The sequence below is a fragment of the Ovis aries genome, chromosome 23 (assembly GCF_016772045.2).
Source record: "Ovis aries strain OAR_USU_Benz2616 breed Rambouillet chromosome 23, ARS-UI_Ramb_v3.0, whole genome shotgun sequence".
Taxonomy (NCBI): domain Eukaryota; kingdom Metazoa; phylum Chordata; class Mammalia; order Artiodactyla; family Bovidae; genus Ovis; species Ovis aries.
This window is the reverse complement of record NC_056076.1, coordinates 60,752,051-60,768,372: the sequence shown is the minus strand read 5'-3', so window position 1 is coordinate 60,768,372 and position 16,322 is coordinate 60,752,051.

The window sequence follows — 16,322 nt, the reverse complement described above, 5'->3', positions numbered from 1 at the left end:
TCATGGCTGCAGTCACCATCTGCAGTGATTTTGGAGCCCCCAAAAATAAAGTCTGACACTGTTTCCACTGTTTCCCCAGTTAGCTGTTATTGAAATATTGTTCTGATGTTTTGTTCTCCTTCTGAAAGATTCTCTTAGGATTCAAATGCATTCAACCTGATATTCTTTTATGAAAACATCTAGGCTAACAATACTCAGAGAAATTTGGAAGGACAAAAAATCCTGACGGGCTTAAAACACCAGGCTTTTGGATAATGTTCTCCTGAGGGCACCAGAAGAAAAAGCATAAGTGACCTTTCCGCCAGCCTTCACAGTCTCTTTGAGGAAACCTGCAGACAGAGCTGGACCATGCATCCAAACTCCTCCTCGTCAGGCTGTGTCCTGTGCTTCCAGCTTCGCCAGGGTGTCCCCAAGCATATCCCTATCCATCCCTTCTTTCTCTGTCCTTTGTTCCCAAACTCTTCTCCTTTCTCATTTTCTTACCCACACCCTCTCTTCTGTTCTCAGCCCTGCAGAAAAGCCTCTGGAGATAAGCTACTGTTGATGTGTGTCTTCGCAAACGGGTGTGTGGCTGTGTGCACAATCCTGTCTGACTCTTGTGACCCCATAGACTCCCGGCCCGCCAGACTCCTCTGTCCATGAACTTTTCCAGGCAAGAATTCTGAAGTGGGTTGCCATTTCCTCCTCCAGGGGATCTTTCTGACCCAGGGATCGAACCTGCGTCTCTAGTGTCTTCTGGGAGATATACAGTAAAGAAAGAGAAAGTTCGGGGTATGTGGGGAGGTGGGTGGAGAGTGGAGGATAGAACTTATGAAGGGAGGAGCGCAATAATCCAAAGGTAGAAATAACCCAAATGTCCATCAGCAGATGGCTGGAGGGAAAAGTTGTACAGCACACCAGCACGTGGTGGGGTATGACTCAGCCGCGAAAGTGAATGGAGTGTCGATACGTATCCCCACGTGGTGAACTCCAACACCTGTGCTAAGGAAGAGGCGCCAGACCCCAAATAGTGCATAGCTCACGACGCCCTTTACATGGAATACCTAGAATAGGTACATCCTTAGAAACAGGACGAAGCTTGGAGGTTGCCAGGGAGTGGAGGGCGGGGGGCGTGAAGAGTGCCAGTTCCCTGGGGGTGGGGATTCACTCTGGAGGGCTGGGAACGTTCTGGACTAGACAGAGCTGATGGCTGTACAGCACTGTAGACGTTCTAAACGTCACTGGATTGTTCACTTTGAAATGGTAAATTTTGTTATATGAATTTCACCTCCAAAAGTTAAACTTTTTTAAAAAGGAGGATTATTCATCAAAATTCCCAACCCTGCTTCTCTTAGATTTTATAACCTTCATATCTGCCTTTCTCCCTAATTGTATTTCAAAGAAAGTTCTACATTTAATTTAGATACTAAAGCAAGGAGAGGTCCTAGATTGACCTCCAAATCTAAGTGTTGTATCAATCTTCAGTAAAATAGCCCTAGTAACAGTGGGAATAATGAAATCACCTGGTGAGTCAGTGATAGGACTGGGAATGGATCCCAAGGAACATTACCTTTCAGTCCCTTTTAAATTCTGTTGCGCTCTCTCCCTGTCCCTGAAACTCCTGACATAATTGAAGATGACTTGTCAATGATGTCATTCCCCCAACCAGGAGAGACAGCACGAAGGAGCCTTCAACGTAGGCTCCCCATCACCATGTCCTCTGGAGGCTGCACTTTCTGATGCAGTTTTGCCCTTGGGAAAACTGTGAAGCCACATAAAATGTGTCTGGGCTGCTCTTAACTCACGCCTCTGTGTACGGTGTGCCCCTCTCTGGGGTCCTCTTTATCCTCCAGACACCTGGAGAGAGCTTTCCACTCTCGTCCTGCGCGTTCTTATACTTCCACCTGCATCAGTGGTTAGAAAGGGGGTTACATCATTTGTTCCCTGGGAGTGAATTTTCCATAAGTATCTCCAGCTAATATTACTGGGGATGGGTCCACTGGGCCTTCTGGCAGCGCTGTTGGGGGCCCCCAGGACCGTTTGCCTGCTGTTGGGCCCACCTGCCTGGTGCGCTTCAGGAAGAGCGTCGGAGGGATTCACTGCTGTCGACCTGTGTCGGGTCCGTTTGAAGTCTGCTTACCACAGGGAAGAAGCAGTGAAGTGAGGTTGGGGCAGCCTAGCAAGTAAACTGACTTTCAGAAGACGGTAGTATATCAAAGGGATCGTGGTGCTAACCTTGGCTTTGCCCACAGGCAGATTTCTGGGTTTCTGTACCTAAAAAGATCAAAGGTAACGGTTGACTCATTGGTCCAATTTGGGTTAGATCCATTTTGACTCAAAAACAGCTTACCCTCAGAGAGTTTGTGAGTCATTTCTGTATTCCCCTCCCACACCACATGGTATCCACCTATAGGAACGAGAACCCACATTATTGCCACTTATCCAAGTCGCAGAGACGGGCGCCAGGTTATGGGAAAGTGAGCTAGACTCAGAACAGCAGTGCATCTCTCCCTGCAAATGACTCAGTTAGCCCCTCGCTTTGTTGGGACTCCCTATTTTTGCAACATCAAAGACATTCATTCTTAGCTAGTTTCGAGAAAGCATACCCCATTTCTGATTGCTTGTTATCACCATGTTCCTGGGGGAGCCCCAACTCTTTAGGAACACAAGGTTCTGTCAGAGTTAGATGCTCCAGTTGGTGGGGATCGTGGGGTGCTGGCCAGTCAAGCTGTCCTGGAGCTCTGTCATCTGTCGGGCACCCCTTAGGGACTCCGGCCTGCTTTGTGCCCTGCCCACTGCTGTCTGCCAAGTCACAACCAGATGCCACAAGGACTGGAAGCTTGAGCACAGATATTTAGACCTACATCTCACTCCTAGTTTTCATGTGTCCTAAATGCAGACTAATAAAATCTGCAAAAATCCCTTGCAAAAGCAGTGCAGAAAAGCCTTCCAAGAATCTCTATTCTTTCAGCAAGACATATAACACTCTTCAATATCTTTTCCTAACATTTTGGTTTTCTGGGCTTTCATGAAATATTTGGCACTGATTTTTCAAATCCTTTTCGAGGGTGGGGACTACGGTTCCTCCCCTGCTTATATTCTATATCTGTTTGCCACTTGGAGTTCAGTCTTTTGGGAGAAGTTCCTTGATCTGTGTTTGGGAAAATGACGTTTGACGTTTGGGAAAAAGACTCTGGGTGACTTTAAATCTGGACAACACTGACCTAGACACAGCCGAGTGCTGCTGTTTGCAAGCGTCAGTCCCCTTCAGTGCCTCCGGCAGGCCCAGGCAAGCTTCGGAAATCAAATTGATCCCAGGGAGTAAATTAACTCTACAATACTGTACAAATAAAACTAACATGGTTTTGATTACACCAGCATGGACATCTGTGAATACTCTTGTCAAATTCTCAAAATAGCGTGGGCTACAGAGGTGAAATAAGTCATTATATAAAATTTTTTTATCAACACTACTGCAGGAGATGTTAGGAGTCACACCGAGTGATAAGAGTTTTGGATGGATAACTTTTGTAGAATTTTTTGTAAGGCTGACTACCTGATGTAGCCAAAGGGTGCAGTGGGAGTGGGGCTCAAAATGACGTACTGTGGAAAAGTCCAGCTGCTCTTCCAGTTCTTGGCATCATATTTAGAGAACCACTTGAGAACATGCATCCGTGACCTTGATAGTTGGAAAAAAGGATGTGTGCACCACTCTCTCCTCATCTGCTCAACCTGACCCTCTGTTCACCTTCATTTGGTTCTACTGGCCTGCAGACTGTAGCGTAGGTTGGAACTGTTGCTCTCCCCTCACAATCTCAGAGCTTTGGCAAGTTAAATCCTGAGAAGGCAAGACAACACGTGGATTTGGTGGGAGGTAAAGATCCCCTGAGGAGGGCGTGCAACCCACCCCAGTATTCTTGCCTGGAGAATCCCACGGTCAGGGGAGACTGGCGGGCTACTGGCGGGCTACAGTCCACGGGGTCGCACAGAGTCGGACACGACTGAGCAGCTCAGCACGTGTGCACACAGTGGGGCAGTCAGGCTTCCAAGGCAAGTCTGGTGTGTAAAGGTGTCACTGCACTTCTGGGCTGTGGCCACCAGTGCCTCTGCCTTTCGGCACATACCCAGTATATTAATTATCTATCGTTGCATACCGAATGGTCCCCCAGGCTTAGCAGCTTAAAAGTAATACTTTTTTCTGGATCAGAAGCAGCTTAGCTGGTGCTTTGGGCTCAGGCTGTCTCACGAGGTTGCAGTCATGATGTCGGCCAGAACTGCGGTTACCCGAAGGCTTGCTGGGGCTGGAGAATCAGACGTGCAGAGTCGGAAAAGTCAACAGTGACCTGATCCAGTTCCCTCCTTTTATAATAAGGAACTATTGTTCTTCACAAGCTCAACCTGAAACAGTTCTTAGGCAGGTGACCTGTGTTAACCCATGATCACAGTGAGGGTCTCTGGAATGTCTCCTGGTGACTTAGCAACTGACCTGGAAGGCTGGGTTTCAGGGTTACCTTTCTGCAGCCTCCCTCCTTATTTTAAGGCTTTGCTCTCTGCCTAAGTACGTAGGCCCCTGTGGTTGTGTGAGTGAGTGAACAAGCAAGGAATCAGTTTTGAATAAGGAGACGGGAAGGCTGCTTAGATAGAGCCTTTGATGCCGGGAGAGGAGCCTGGGGGACTGGAGGGAGGGTGTGTGTGTGTGTGTGTGTGTGTGTGTGTGTGTGTGTGTGTCTGTGTGTGCACGCGCTTACTTGCTCGGCTGTGTCTGACTCTTTGTGACCTCATGGACTGTAGCCCGCCAGGCTCCTCTGTCCATGGGATTCTCCAGGTAAGAACACTGGAGTGGGCTGCCATTTCCTCCTCCAGGGGGTCTTCCTGACACAGGGATCGAACCTCCGTCTCCCGCGTCGCCTGCTCTAGTGCCAGCTGGGAAGCCCCCTGGGGGGAGGTTGGGGGCACTTCATCTCTCTGCCTGGCCCAGTCAGGGCGCCTTCCTCTAGTCTGGTGGGGACGTGAGTCGTGTGAGGCGCTGGAGGGAGGAGTGGGCCAACCTCTCCCGACTGGATCCACCTTCCCCCAGCCCTAGCTGTGAGATTTCCAAACCAGCTGTCTTCTCTCCGAAGGGACAACGGAACGTTCTGCTCCTTACTCCCAGACAGGGTCAACCGAATGGGATCAGCAGTCATTTCTTATGCCTTGAATCAGTTTTGAGTGAAAAACTAAAGGACAAATAGTTATATTTCTTGAGAGGATGGAACAAGAGCAAAGAATCAGAACTAAAAGTTCCTTTGAGGCTTCTTTTTTTGGAAAATATTTATTTTAGAATTGCCCTTTCCCCTGAGGCTCTGTTCTGTAATTATACATATTAACACAGCACCAAACGCCAAGATGGCTCATCTCAGACAAAAACCACAGCTCTTCTCATCAGAGGCCTAATCTACTGAATAATGAAGCTCTGTATATTCTAAGTCCATCTTAGAGAAGTTTAAGGCAGTGTGGTTCCAGAGAAAGAGCAATAAAATCGCTAGTGTGGATGATTTATACCTGAAATTCATTAACCTGGTCTCCCCTTCAATATCCAAGCACTACAGATATTTCTACTGTATTTTGCTGGCGTTTTCCCATCCATTTGGACATGGGCCAGAGGTAACCCCTCTCATAAAGAACGTCAAAAATACGACTTGAAACAATGCAGGCTTGCATCATTTCTAGCCATTTGGCAAAGCAGTTTGAAAAATGTGAGCAGTTGAAGATTTCAAACTGTTGGCAATAATAGGATCTTCTGTTTCCAGGAACACTGTCAGAGTTTCAATCTTGTTCTGCTTAAATTACACCAGATACTATTATAGCTGTATTTCTAAGAGTGCTTCCTAAAGTGGGGTCTGAGATGGTCGTGGGTGTGCATGTGTGTGAGAGAGAAACTGAGAGACAGCAAGAGAGAGAGAGAGAGGGTTGATTGCAGTCCTTTAGGGAAATCTTAGAGGCAATCGGCATTACTGTCAGAGCAGAGTTAGACGGAGGTTGGTTGAAAAGTCAGAACAGCTCTTAGGAACACAGCTACCAGGAGAGGCTGAGGAATATCGCTGAAGGATAAAGGGAAGGAAACATTTTACTAAAGACAGTAGAGGTCCCGAACAATCTGCTTGGTGGTCAAGCGTTCCTGCAGAAGAAGGTCACTTCCCAGAAGACAGGCCATTGGCTCGGTGTGAAAGGTGACCCAGCAGGTGCTTTCAAATGCTGTGTCCTGGGCCATGATGCCCCCATCCCAGACACCAGCCCCAGCCAGTTCCAAGAACACATCCAAGGAGTCCTTCATAGCGACAGGCATAAACACCATGTGGCTTTCCTCTAAGCCAGCAGGATTAGATCCAAAAGGACGCCCTGGGAAACCTAGATAAGCTGATTAAGTGCACTCCTGATAGGAATGAACACACAAGAGCCAAACGAAGTGAAAAGATCCAGGGATGGATTTCAGAGCCGAGAGGGAAGGATCAATGTGAAGTCGATGCTCACCACCAACACACTAGTAGAAGACGAAGACGACAGTGCTTACCTCTCCCAGGCAAAAACCCTCTGTACAAGAGGATGTCGTCTGGTAACAGGCGCTTCCCAGGGGCGCAGTGGTAAAGACTCACTTGCCGACGCAGGAGATGCAGGAGGGGCGGGTTTGATCCCTGGGTTGGGAAGATGCCTTGCAGAAGAAGATGAAAGATTCAAATGTCTTGCTTTTTGGAGTTTTCTGGAATTAGATATATAGGTGTGTGTGTATACACACACACACACACACACATATATATGTATATACCTATATGTGCTGTGATGTGCTTCGTCGCTCGGTCCTGTCTGACTCTGTGACGCTAGGGACTGTAGCCCGCCAGGCTTCTCTGTCCATGAGGATTCTCCAGGCAAGAATACTGGAGTGGGTTGCCATGACCTCCTCCAGGGGATCTTCCTGACCCAGGGGTTGAACCCAGGTCTCCCACATTGCATTCTTAACCATCTGAACCACCAAGGAAGCCCAAGAATACTGGAGTGGTAGTCTATCCCTTCTCCAGGGGATCTTCCTGACCCAGGAACTGCACCGGTGTCTCCTGCCTTGCAGACAGATTTTTTACCAGCTGAGCGACCACGGAGGCCCGCGTACGCTGCCCACATATGTCTGCTCTGCAGCTGGTTTAATCTGCAGATGAGGGACCTGCGGAGTCAGAGACCAACCGGAATTACAGCCAGGCAAACCATTCAGTGTGCGAGTAGGATATTTCTAACCCACACCCTCCTCTGGTATCAGCTGCCCCAAACTCTGTCTGCTTTCCATTCATCTAAACGCTCTGAATCTCTAAGAACTCAAACACTTATCTTTCTGTCCCCGAATCGTTCTCACGACGGTTGCAGTGGCCCAGAGCTGTCTGCTTGCAAGAATAACAACTTTTTGGATCCAGGGCTGGTGTTGTTTTGGAAGAGGTCAGTGGGGATACATTCTCCATTTCTCACAATTGCTTTAAAATGAAGTTTTCAAAAGTGGAGAATTGTTTGTGTTTAAGAGACAGCCCTGGGGCAGTAGAGGGAGCCTGGTTTTGCTGAGATTGGCGAGAAGGTGCCGTGGCGGCGATTCATGCGTCCAGGGAGGAACACCTTGCCTGTCCTCCCTGTCCAGTGAGCTCACAGCCTCAAGGCTTGGCACCCATGAGTGGTACTTGCTCAAGCTCCTAGGGAACGGTGAGGGAAAGTCCCACGAAGCTGGGCTGGGAGTAGATGCAGACTGAATTCTCTTACAGTGAACTGACTTAGCCCCAGGTTGTAAGCAGCCCACACTCTGATTTTAAGAAGCTTGAGGGTTGGTACTTCTTAGTGATGAGCAGACTTTACAGGAAATGAAACCACCTCATCAGTTTCAGTTCATTTGTTGTATAGCAGAAAGCACCCCGATTAGTGATGTGAACAGTGGCAGGTAATGTCTTGGAACCAACTGACAAGCTTTAAAAAAACATTTGGGAATCAGACCAGTTCTCCAGCCTTCATTTCAGCTGACAGCGTTTTGGTCTCGCTCTTCACAGAACCACGTGCAGGCGATTCTCTGATCAGGAAGGAGGGTGACCGGCTTCTCAAGGCATCGCCATCTCCAGGCAGGGCTGATACATTCTTCCTTTAGGAGACGGGCCTTTTCATGTTTACAGCCATTGAGAACATTATAATTAACACACCTGCAAAGATTTTTGGACCTGCGTCATGAGAGAATGTTTTAGGGTACTCAGCAGCCATTTTTCAGTAAAAATAAATATTCATGTTTCCAAGAAATGCTCCCACATCGACCTTATTTAACCACATGCAGGAGAGACAATAATTGAAGTGATCCTCACATTTCCTTGGGCAACAGGTAAACGCAAAAAGAACTGATGTGCGGCATTAAAGGAGAACCAGAGGCCCAGAACCATCGAGGTCTTTGGTGAATGTGACAAGACCAGTGTCTGTGAAATGGCAGTGACAGGGCCAGTCACCATACACCATCTGGAACGGCTCAGAGTGGAGCCATTTCAGAGAGTTTATCTTCCATCACCTCAAGGCCCACCCTGAGGAATCGGGCTTAAGTAGGATCAGCACCCCTTTAGGCATCCGTGGAGCCTCCGTGACTGATACTCCTAAAGGTGCTTTGCGGTGGCTGGGGCTTCCCCAGTGGCTGAGCGGTAAAGCAATTTAGGAGATGCAGGAGACGCAGGTTCGATCCCTGGGTTGGGAAGATCCCCTGGAGAAGGGAATGGCAAACCACTCCAGTCTTCTTGCCTGGAGAATCCTATGGACAGAGGAGCCTGGCGGGCTACAGTCCCTAGCGTCAGACACGGCTGAGCATACACGCAGGGCCAGGGCAGGAGGGTGGCTGATGGGGAAATCATGAATATGAAGCCATGGTATTTGGTGAAACTGATGAGGCTGTGAAAGTGCTGCACCCAATATGCCAGCAAGTTTGGAAAACTCAGCAGTGGCCACAGGACTGGAAAAGGTCAGTTTTCATTCCAATCCCAAAGAAAGGCAATGCCAAAGAATGTTCAAACTACTGCACAATTGCACTCATCTCACATGCTAGCAAAGTAATGCTCAAAATTCTCCAAGCCAGGCTTCAGCAATATGTGAACCATAAACTTCCAGATGTTTAAGCTGGATTTAGAAAAGGCAGGGGAACCAGAGATCAAATTGCCAACATCCATTGGATCATCGAAAAATCAAGAGAGTTCCAGAAAACATTTATTTCTGCTTTATTGACTATGCCAAAGCTTTTGACTGTGTGGATCACAACAAACTGTGGAAAATTCTGAAAGAGATGGGAATACCAGACCACCTGACCTGCCTCCTGAGAAATCTGTATGCAGGTCAAGAAGCAACAGAACCGACATGGAATAATGGATTAGAAACGAGTAACAGGAAAGGAGTATGTTAAGGCTGTATATTGTCACCTTGCTTATTTAACTTCTATGCCGAGTACATCATGCAAAATGCCGGGCTGGATGAAGCACAAGCTGGAATCAAGAATGCCAGGAGAAATATCAATAACCTCAGATATGCAGATGACACCACCCTTATGGCAGAAAGTAAAGAGGAACTAAAGAGCCTCTTGATGAAAGTGAAAGAGGAGAATGAAAAAGCTGGCTTAAAACTCAACATTCAGAACACTAAGATCATAGCATCTGGTCCCATCACTTCATGGGAAATAGATGGGAAACAGTGGAAACAGTGAGAGACTTTATTTCTGGGGGCCCCAAAAGCACTGCAGATGGAGACTGCAGCCATGAAATTAAAAGACGCTCCTTGGCAGGAAAGTTATGGCCAACCTAGACAGCATATGAAAAAGCAGAGACATTACTTTGCCAACAAAGGTCCGTCTAGTCAAGGCTATGTTTTTTCCAATAGTCATGTATGGATGTGAGAGTTGGATTACAACGAAAGCTGAGTGCCAAAGAACTGATGCTTTTGAACTGTGGTCTTGGAGAAGACTCTTGAGAGTCCCTTGGACTGCAAGGAGATCCAACCAGTCCATCCTAAAGAAAATCAGTCCTGAATATTCATCAGAAGGACTGATGCTGAAGCTAAAACTCCAACACTTTGGCCACTTGTGAAGAGCTGACTCATTTGAAAAGATCCTGATGCTGGGAAAGATTGGGGGCAGGAGGAGAAGGGGATGATGGAGAATGAGATGGTTGGATGGCATCACTGACTCAATGGACATGAGTCTGAGTGAACTCTGGGAGTTGGTGATGGACAGGGAGGCCTGGTGTGCTGCAGTCCACGGGGTCGCAAAGAGTCGGACACGACTGAGCGACTGAACTGAACTGAACTGTATTAACAATGACGTGAATTGGAAATTCAAGCCCTGAAAATGCTTTCTCACGCACAAATTTGCTAACTGATCCTTGACCTTTGTTTTTTTCACCTGTGAAATGGGAATATAGCTCTGGTCTGACTTTCAAAGATACCATATGGGCTGACAAACTAAACTAGTGCAAATCATGTTTGTAAATAGAGAACTTTGATGTAAATAAAAGATAATATGCTTGGGCCTGGGCATAGCCTGTGAACAGGATTAACATGAATGCAGAAAGCTGTTTTACTTAAGTGCTTGATATGCGTAGCATTTCCTTTGTGCTCGGGTTTTAATTTAAACTTGAGCCTTTATAAGAGCACGCCCCTGACAGCATAGACAAGGACAATGGTTTGGAGAGAAAAATATGATTTTGAAACTCAAGCTCAGCGCCAGCGCTTTGAAGGAATACGTCAGGTTTCAGAGAATGCTGTCTGGTTTCCGAAGAGTGAAAATCCTTTGTTCCTGGTCCAGGGTATGAGACAAAAATAAAACACAGGTGATTATTTCTCTCCAATCTCAGAGATATTGCCAGGGACCTTGACGACAGAAGGAAACCGATGGGAAAAGGTTCCTCTGCTCCCGTTTAAAAATATCGCTGCGCTGAAGTGGAAGTCTAGAACAGTGCGCAGTCGTCAGCGCAGCCTTGCTCCCAAGCCTGGCAAAGCGCATCTTCAAACTGTCCTCTGTTCTGCCTCAGCTTCTCAATCCCAAGGCCTAAAGGCGTCCCTGCCCTGTCGTGTTGCACAGACTGCTCTTCAATAGCAGGAGGGGAGGAGCCGTCTGCATCGCACGCCGGCCCGGGGCTGAGGTCTGGCTCGTGGGTCTCGCGTTCCTGTTCAGCTTCAGATCGCGCTCCCTGACGCACCGATGGGGCAGCCATGAGCACGCGGGTATTACGATTCAAAAGGCAAACAGACGACAAAGTGGGCAGGCACGCTCCAGGGGGCTGCAGAGTCAGACTGGGTGGTCTGCAGGTCGGACTGCACGGTCTAGGGCTTTCGTTTCCAGGTGGGAACGTGGAGCGGGAAGGAGGCTGTGGGGGAGGCCCGGCCGGGCGCAGCGTCTTGACGGCGGCCACACGGCGGTCTTTCGGTTACAGGGAGGAAAAACTGCTGCCCGGCTGGGTGAGCACGCAGAGAGCTGCGGGGCTTCCCTGGGGGCTCAGACAGTAAAGAATCCGCCTGCAGTGCGGGAGACCCGGGCTAGACCCCTGGGTCAGGAAGAGCCTCTGGAGAAGGAAATGGCAACCCACTCCGGTGTTCTTGCCTAGAGAATCCTGTGGACAGAGGAGCCTGGCGGGCTACAGTCCGTGGGGTTGCAAAGAGCTGGACACGACTGACCACGGAGCGCACACTGCGCGCCGCAGCTGCATCGCAGCATTTCTATGTGGAGGAAAAGGCAGGCGGGCGTTCTCGGAAGAACAGCGGGACCACCGCCCTGTGGTGATGGACAGCAAGGAGCGCGCGGCCGCGTGGTCCGATTCAGTGCGAGGAGAGTGGGTTTGGACCCTTGCTCTCCTGGTAGAGAGTGGTCCGAGTCCCAGCTTTACAGCTCAAGTGTGTAAGTGGCGGATTAAAAAAAAACAAAACTTTAAAAAATCGAGGCATAATTTATATTCAGTGTCTGATTCCAGCTGGGCTGCCATAACGAGTACCAAAGGCTGGGTGGCTTATGAAGAGCAGGCACTTCCGGCTCACAGTTTTGGAGGTTGGGAATTCCAAGGTCAAGCTGCCATCAAGGTCATGTTCTGGCAAAGACCCTCTTCCTGGGTCGCAGCCAGCACTTTCTCCCCGAGTCCTTAAAGGGCAGAGTTAGTGAGGCAGCTCTGGGGGTTGCTTTTATGAGGGCGCCAATCCCATTCACAAGGGCTTCTCCCTTAGGACCTAATCACCTCCCAAATGCCCCACCTCCTAAAACCATCACCTTTGGGGTTTAGGATTTCAAACAGGAACTTTAGGGGGCACAGTCAGAGCAAGCCGTGAAGTTACATACGGTAAGACCTGGTGAGCTTCTGCATATGCGTATCCCTCGGTAAGCAAACGCCATTTCTTTTACCCTGGGACCCCTGGCCAATAAGGCCGCTCAAAGGCGGCCACTTTCTGATTTCATAGGTTAATCTTAATTTCATAGATTAATTTTCCTGTTCTTGCGCTTCATGTAAATGGAATCTTGTCAATATAGACTCACTGTTTCACCCAGTGGTAGTCACTTGAGATTCGTCTCTGTTGGAGGCAGTGGCAGACTGCAGTTTGAAAACCATGCTTTCCCTTCTTTCTGTACTTATTTCCCTTTTACTGTGTTGACTGTTAAGTGACAAGAGGGCAGATGTCGTAACATGTAAATTCTTTGAACTAAAGAAGAAGTTCTGTACAAAAATATCTCGGACGCAGCGTGGCGCAGGGGACACAGCGACCCCGTGTCCCGGCACGCAACGCAGCAGACACTGCCGCGGCCGCCCAGCCTTCAGTGGGTGCTCTCTGCTTCCCACTGCGGCAGGAGCCTTTCCTCCAGCCTCACCAAGGTGGCCTTTTGTTCCCAAAGGGCCACAGAACTGCTGCTCGCTAACTCACAGGGTGGTTAAGGCTGTGATTGGAATTTCGCAGGCAGCATTCAGTGTCCCCTTTGATCTACAGTCACACCCAGGTGGACTGGCGCCCCTCCGTAATAGACGGCGTGCAGAGGCTCATTTTGGGATTGTGGCTCACGGGGTCTCACTGCAGCTGACTGATGTTATTAAACTTTGCGGGCCCCTCTGAGAAAGATGTTTGGCTCTAAATAGCAGTGTTCTTGGAGAGATTGTGACCTGGTGACCTCACACAATTGAATTTCTTTCATTTTATAGAGAATCTGAAGCACCTCACCATTAAAATAACCAAGAATAGCTGTGTGGTTTTTAAATTTTTTTTTCTTTTCTGCTTTAGCACATTATTCCTGGGGCTTGAGGGCTGCGCCTTCTGAGCATAACTGGGACGAGAGCTTATGGAAATGTAATGAGATGAGGGGTGCACAGGGTGACGTTCTCAGATGCTGCAGACGGAGACAGACGGGGTCCTTAAGAAAATCTCGCTAAGGGCCCCCTGACACTTGGGACAGTAAACCAAACACACCTCCTTTGGCCTAGTCCTTCCCTGCAGACCAGTAGCCCCGCAGAGCTGACGAGCCCCCATTTGGGGGGCACTGGCTTTGTTTTCTTTTTAATATAAATTTATTTATTTTAATCGGAGGCTAATTACTTTGCAGTGTTGTATTGGCTTTGCCTTACATTGACATGAATCCATCACAGGCGTGCATGTACGCGGGGACCTGGCTTTGTAGGACCACTCAAGCCTGTGACCTGGGTACCTCTGGGAGGGGAGAAGGATCCAGGGCTCAGGGCAGCCCCTCTTCTGAGTCACATTTCACATCCTCGTGAACAAATGCCCCAAATGAGAGAGAAACTCTCATCTGTGGTGTGGTGGTTTACTCGCCCAGTCGTGTCCGACTCTGCGATCCCACAGACTGCAGCCCGCCAGGCTCCTCTGTCCACGGATTCTCCAGGCAAGGATACTGGAGCGGGTTACCATTTCCTTTTCGAGGGGATCTTCCCATTCCAGGGATCGAGCTCAAATCTCCTGCATGGCAGGTGGATTCTTTACCCACTGAGCTATGAGAGAAGCCCCATCTGTGGTAGTGCCTGGTTATAAAATGTGGGGACTTTCCTCAGGTTTTGATAAACCAACAGACAAAACCATTTAGAAAGAAAAAATGAGGAAAAGTTAATTGGCAGAGAATTGAAGGGAATCAGACATCAAAAGGACCAGCCCTCCAAATAAAGACCCCAGTAAAGGGGGCTTCCCAGGAGGCTCAGCAGTAAATAATCTGCCTGCAGTGTAGGAGGTGTGGGTCCAATCCCTGGTTCAGGAAGATCCCCTGGAGACGGGAACTGCAACCCGCTCCAGTGTTCTTGCCTAGAAAAGTCCATGGACAAAGGAGCCTGGTGGGCTACAGTCCATGGGGTCACAAAGATTTGGACATGATTTAGTGACTAAACAACAAAAGGGAGAAAACCACAGGTTGTAAGCTGCTCAAATTTATATTCTTTTGCTCAGGGTGGAAAGCAGTAACTTTCTCACATGATCATCACGTCCATATACACTGGTGTTGAGACGCCAGACATTAAGCTATATTTTGCTTGTGAAGTTCATGTCTGTAGGAACTGTCCAAGTTTTTATTACCCTGTGGACCGGACACAGACAGAGTGACCCTATCATTTTTGGTTGGTGTCAAGGTGCAAATTCTCTTTTTTTCCCGTTTCCTGACTGTGGTGTGTCATAGCCTTAATCATCATGGAAGCAGAGCAAAATAGCTGTTTTGCTTCCCGACTCCATCCTTTGTTCAACGTCCTTCCTCTAAGGTGCGGATTAGACCACATAAGATTATCAGGGATTTTCTGACTCTGTATCATGACTGTGATTTTATTTTATTGGAAAAGTTTTATTTTCATAAGAGCAATCAGTGTTGAATATACAGTGACCCTCTCATTGCATTCAAAAGAATGAGAACAACATAGTATTAAGACTTAAGAGTTGCTTATATCTGGGGGCCTTGTGAAGCTCCTAGGGATATAAACTTTATGTCTCAAAAGTATTTCAATTTCATTTTCTGTTTGTCCACTGAGATTGAGACCCAAGAAGCCTCAAATTCACTTCTTACTGGGCTTTGCCTACAGCACCTTTAGGTTTTGGATGTAAGGGTTTGTCAGGGTTCTCCACAGAAACTGAACCAATAGGAAACTGATCAATAGACACATCACTTCAGTTCAGCTCAGTTCAGCTGCTCAGTCGTGTCCGACTCTTTGTGACCCCATGAATCACAGCACGCCAGGCCTCCCTGTCCATCACCAACTCCCAGAATTCACCCAGATTCACGTCCATCGAGTCCGTGATGCCATCCAGCCAGCTCATCCTCTGTCGTCCCCTTCTGCTCCTGCCGCCAATCCCTTTTCCAATGAGTCAGCTCTTCTCATGAGGTGGCCAAAGTACTGGAGTTTCAGCTTTAACATCATCCTTCAAAAGGACACCCAGGGCTGATCTCCTTTAGAATGGAGTGGTTGGATCTCCTTGCAGTCCAAGGGACTCTCAAGAGTCTTCTCCAATACCACAGTTCAAAAGCATCAGTTCATATAGATGATAAATATGTAGATTGATGATAAGGTGATTTATAGATGATAGGTCAGATGATTGATAGATGATAGATAAACACATAGGTGAGTGGGTAGATAGGTAAACAGACAGACAGACAGATAGATTTATTATAAGGGATCAGCTTGTGTCATTGTGGAGGCAGGGAAGGCCCACAGTCTGCTGGCTGCAATCTGAAGACCCAGGAAACTGATGGTATCTGAGTCTGAAGGTCTGAGAATCAGGAGACTGATGGTATAAGTCCAGGCTGAGGACAGGAGACTGATGGGGTAAGTCCCAGGTTGAGGACAAGAGGAGACTGGTACCCCAGCTCAAATAGGCAGAGAGAGAGAATCTTCCCTTTCTCTGCCTTTCTGCGCCATTCAGGCCCTCCACGGACTGGAAGACGCCCACCCACACTGGGGAGAGATCTGTTTCACTCAGTCTAATCTCATCTGGAAATTTCCTCACAGACACACCCAGAAATGATGTTCACCAACATCTGGGCACCCTGTGATCAGACACACTGCCAATAAAATGAGCTGTTGCAGCGTGCCAGGGCCTCCCCTTTCACTGACATCCCATTGCTGGTCGATGCCTCTTGACGGAGGCTGGGGCTCCATACGCCACAGGGCAGCTTGTGGGCCAGGCTCATGGGAGGACTCTGAAGGCCTTGTACCATGTTGAGGACGCAGTCCTTGGGTTTGTGCTCCTTGGATGAGAATTCTATGCTATGATTACAGTATAGAAATTTTTTCCCCAGGAGATATTTACTTATATATTTTTATTTGCTTATTTATTTCTTCTCAGATAAACATATTTAGAATATTGACAGC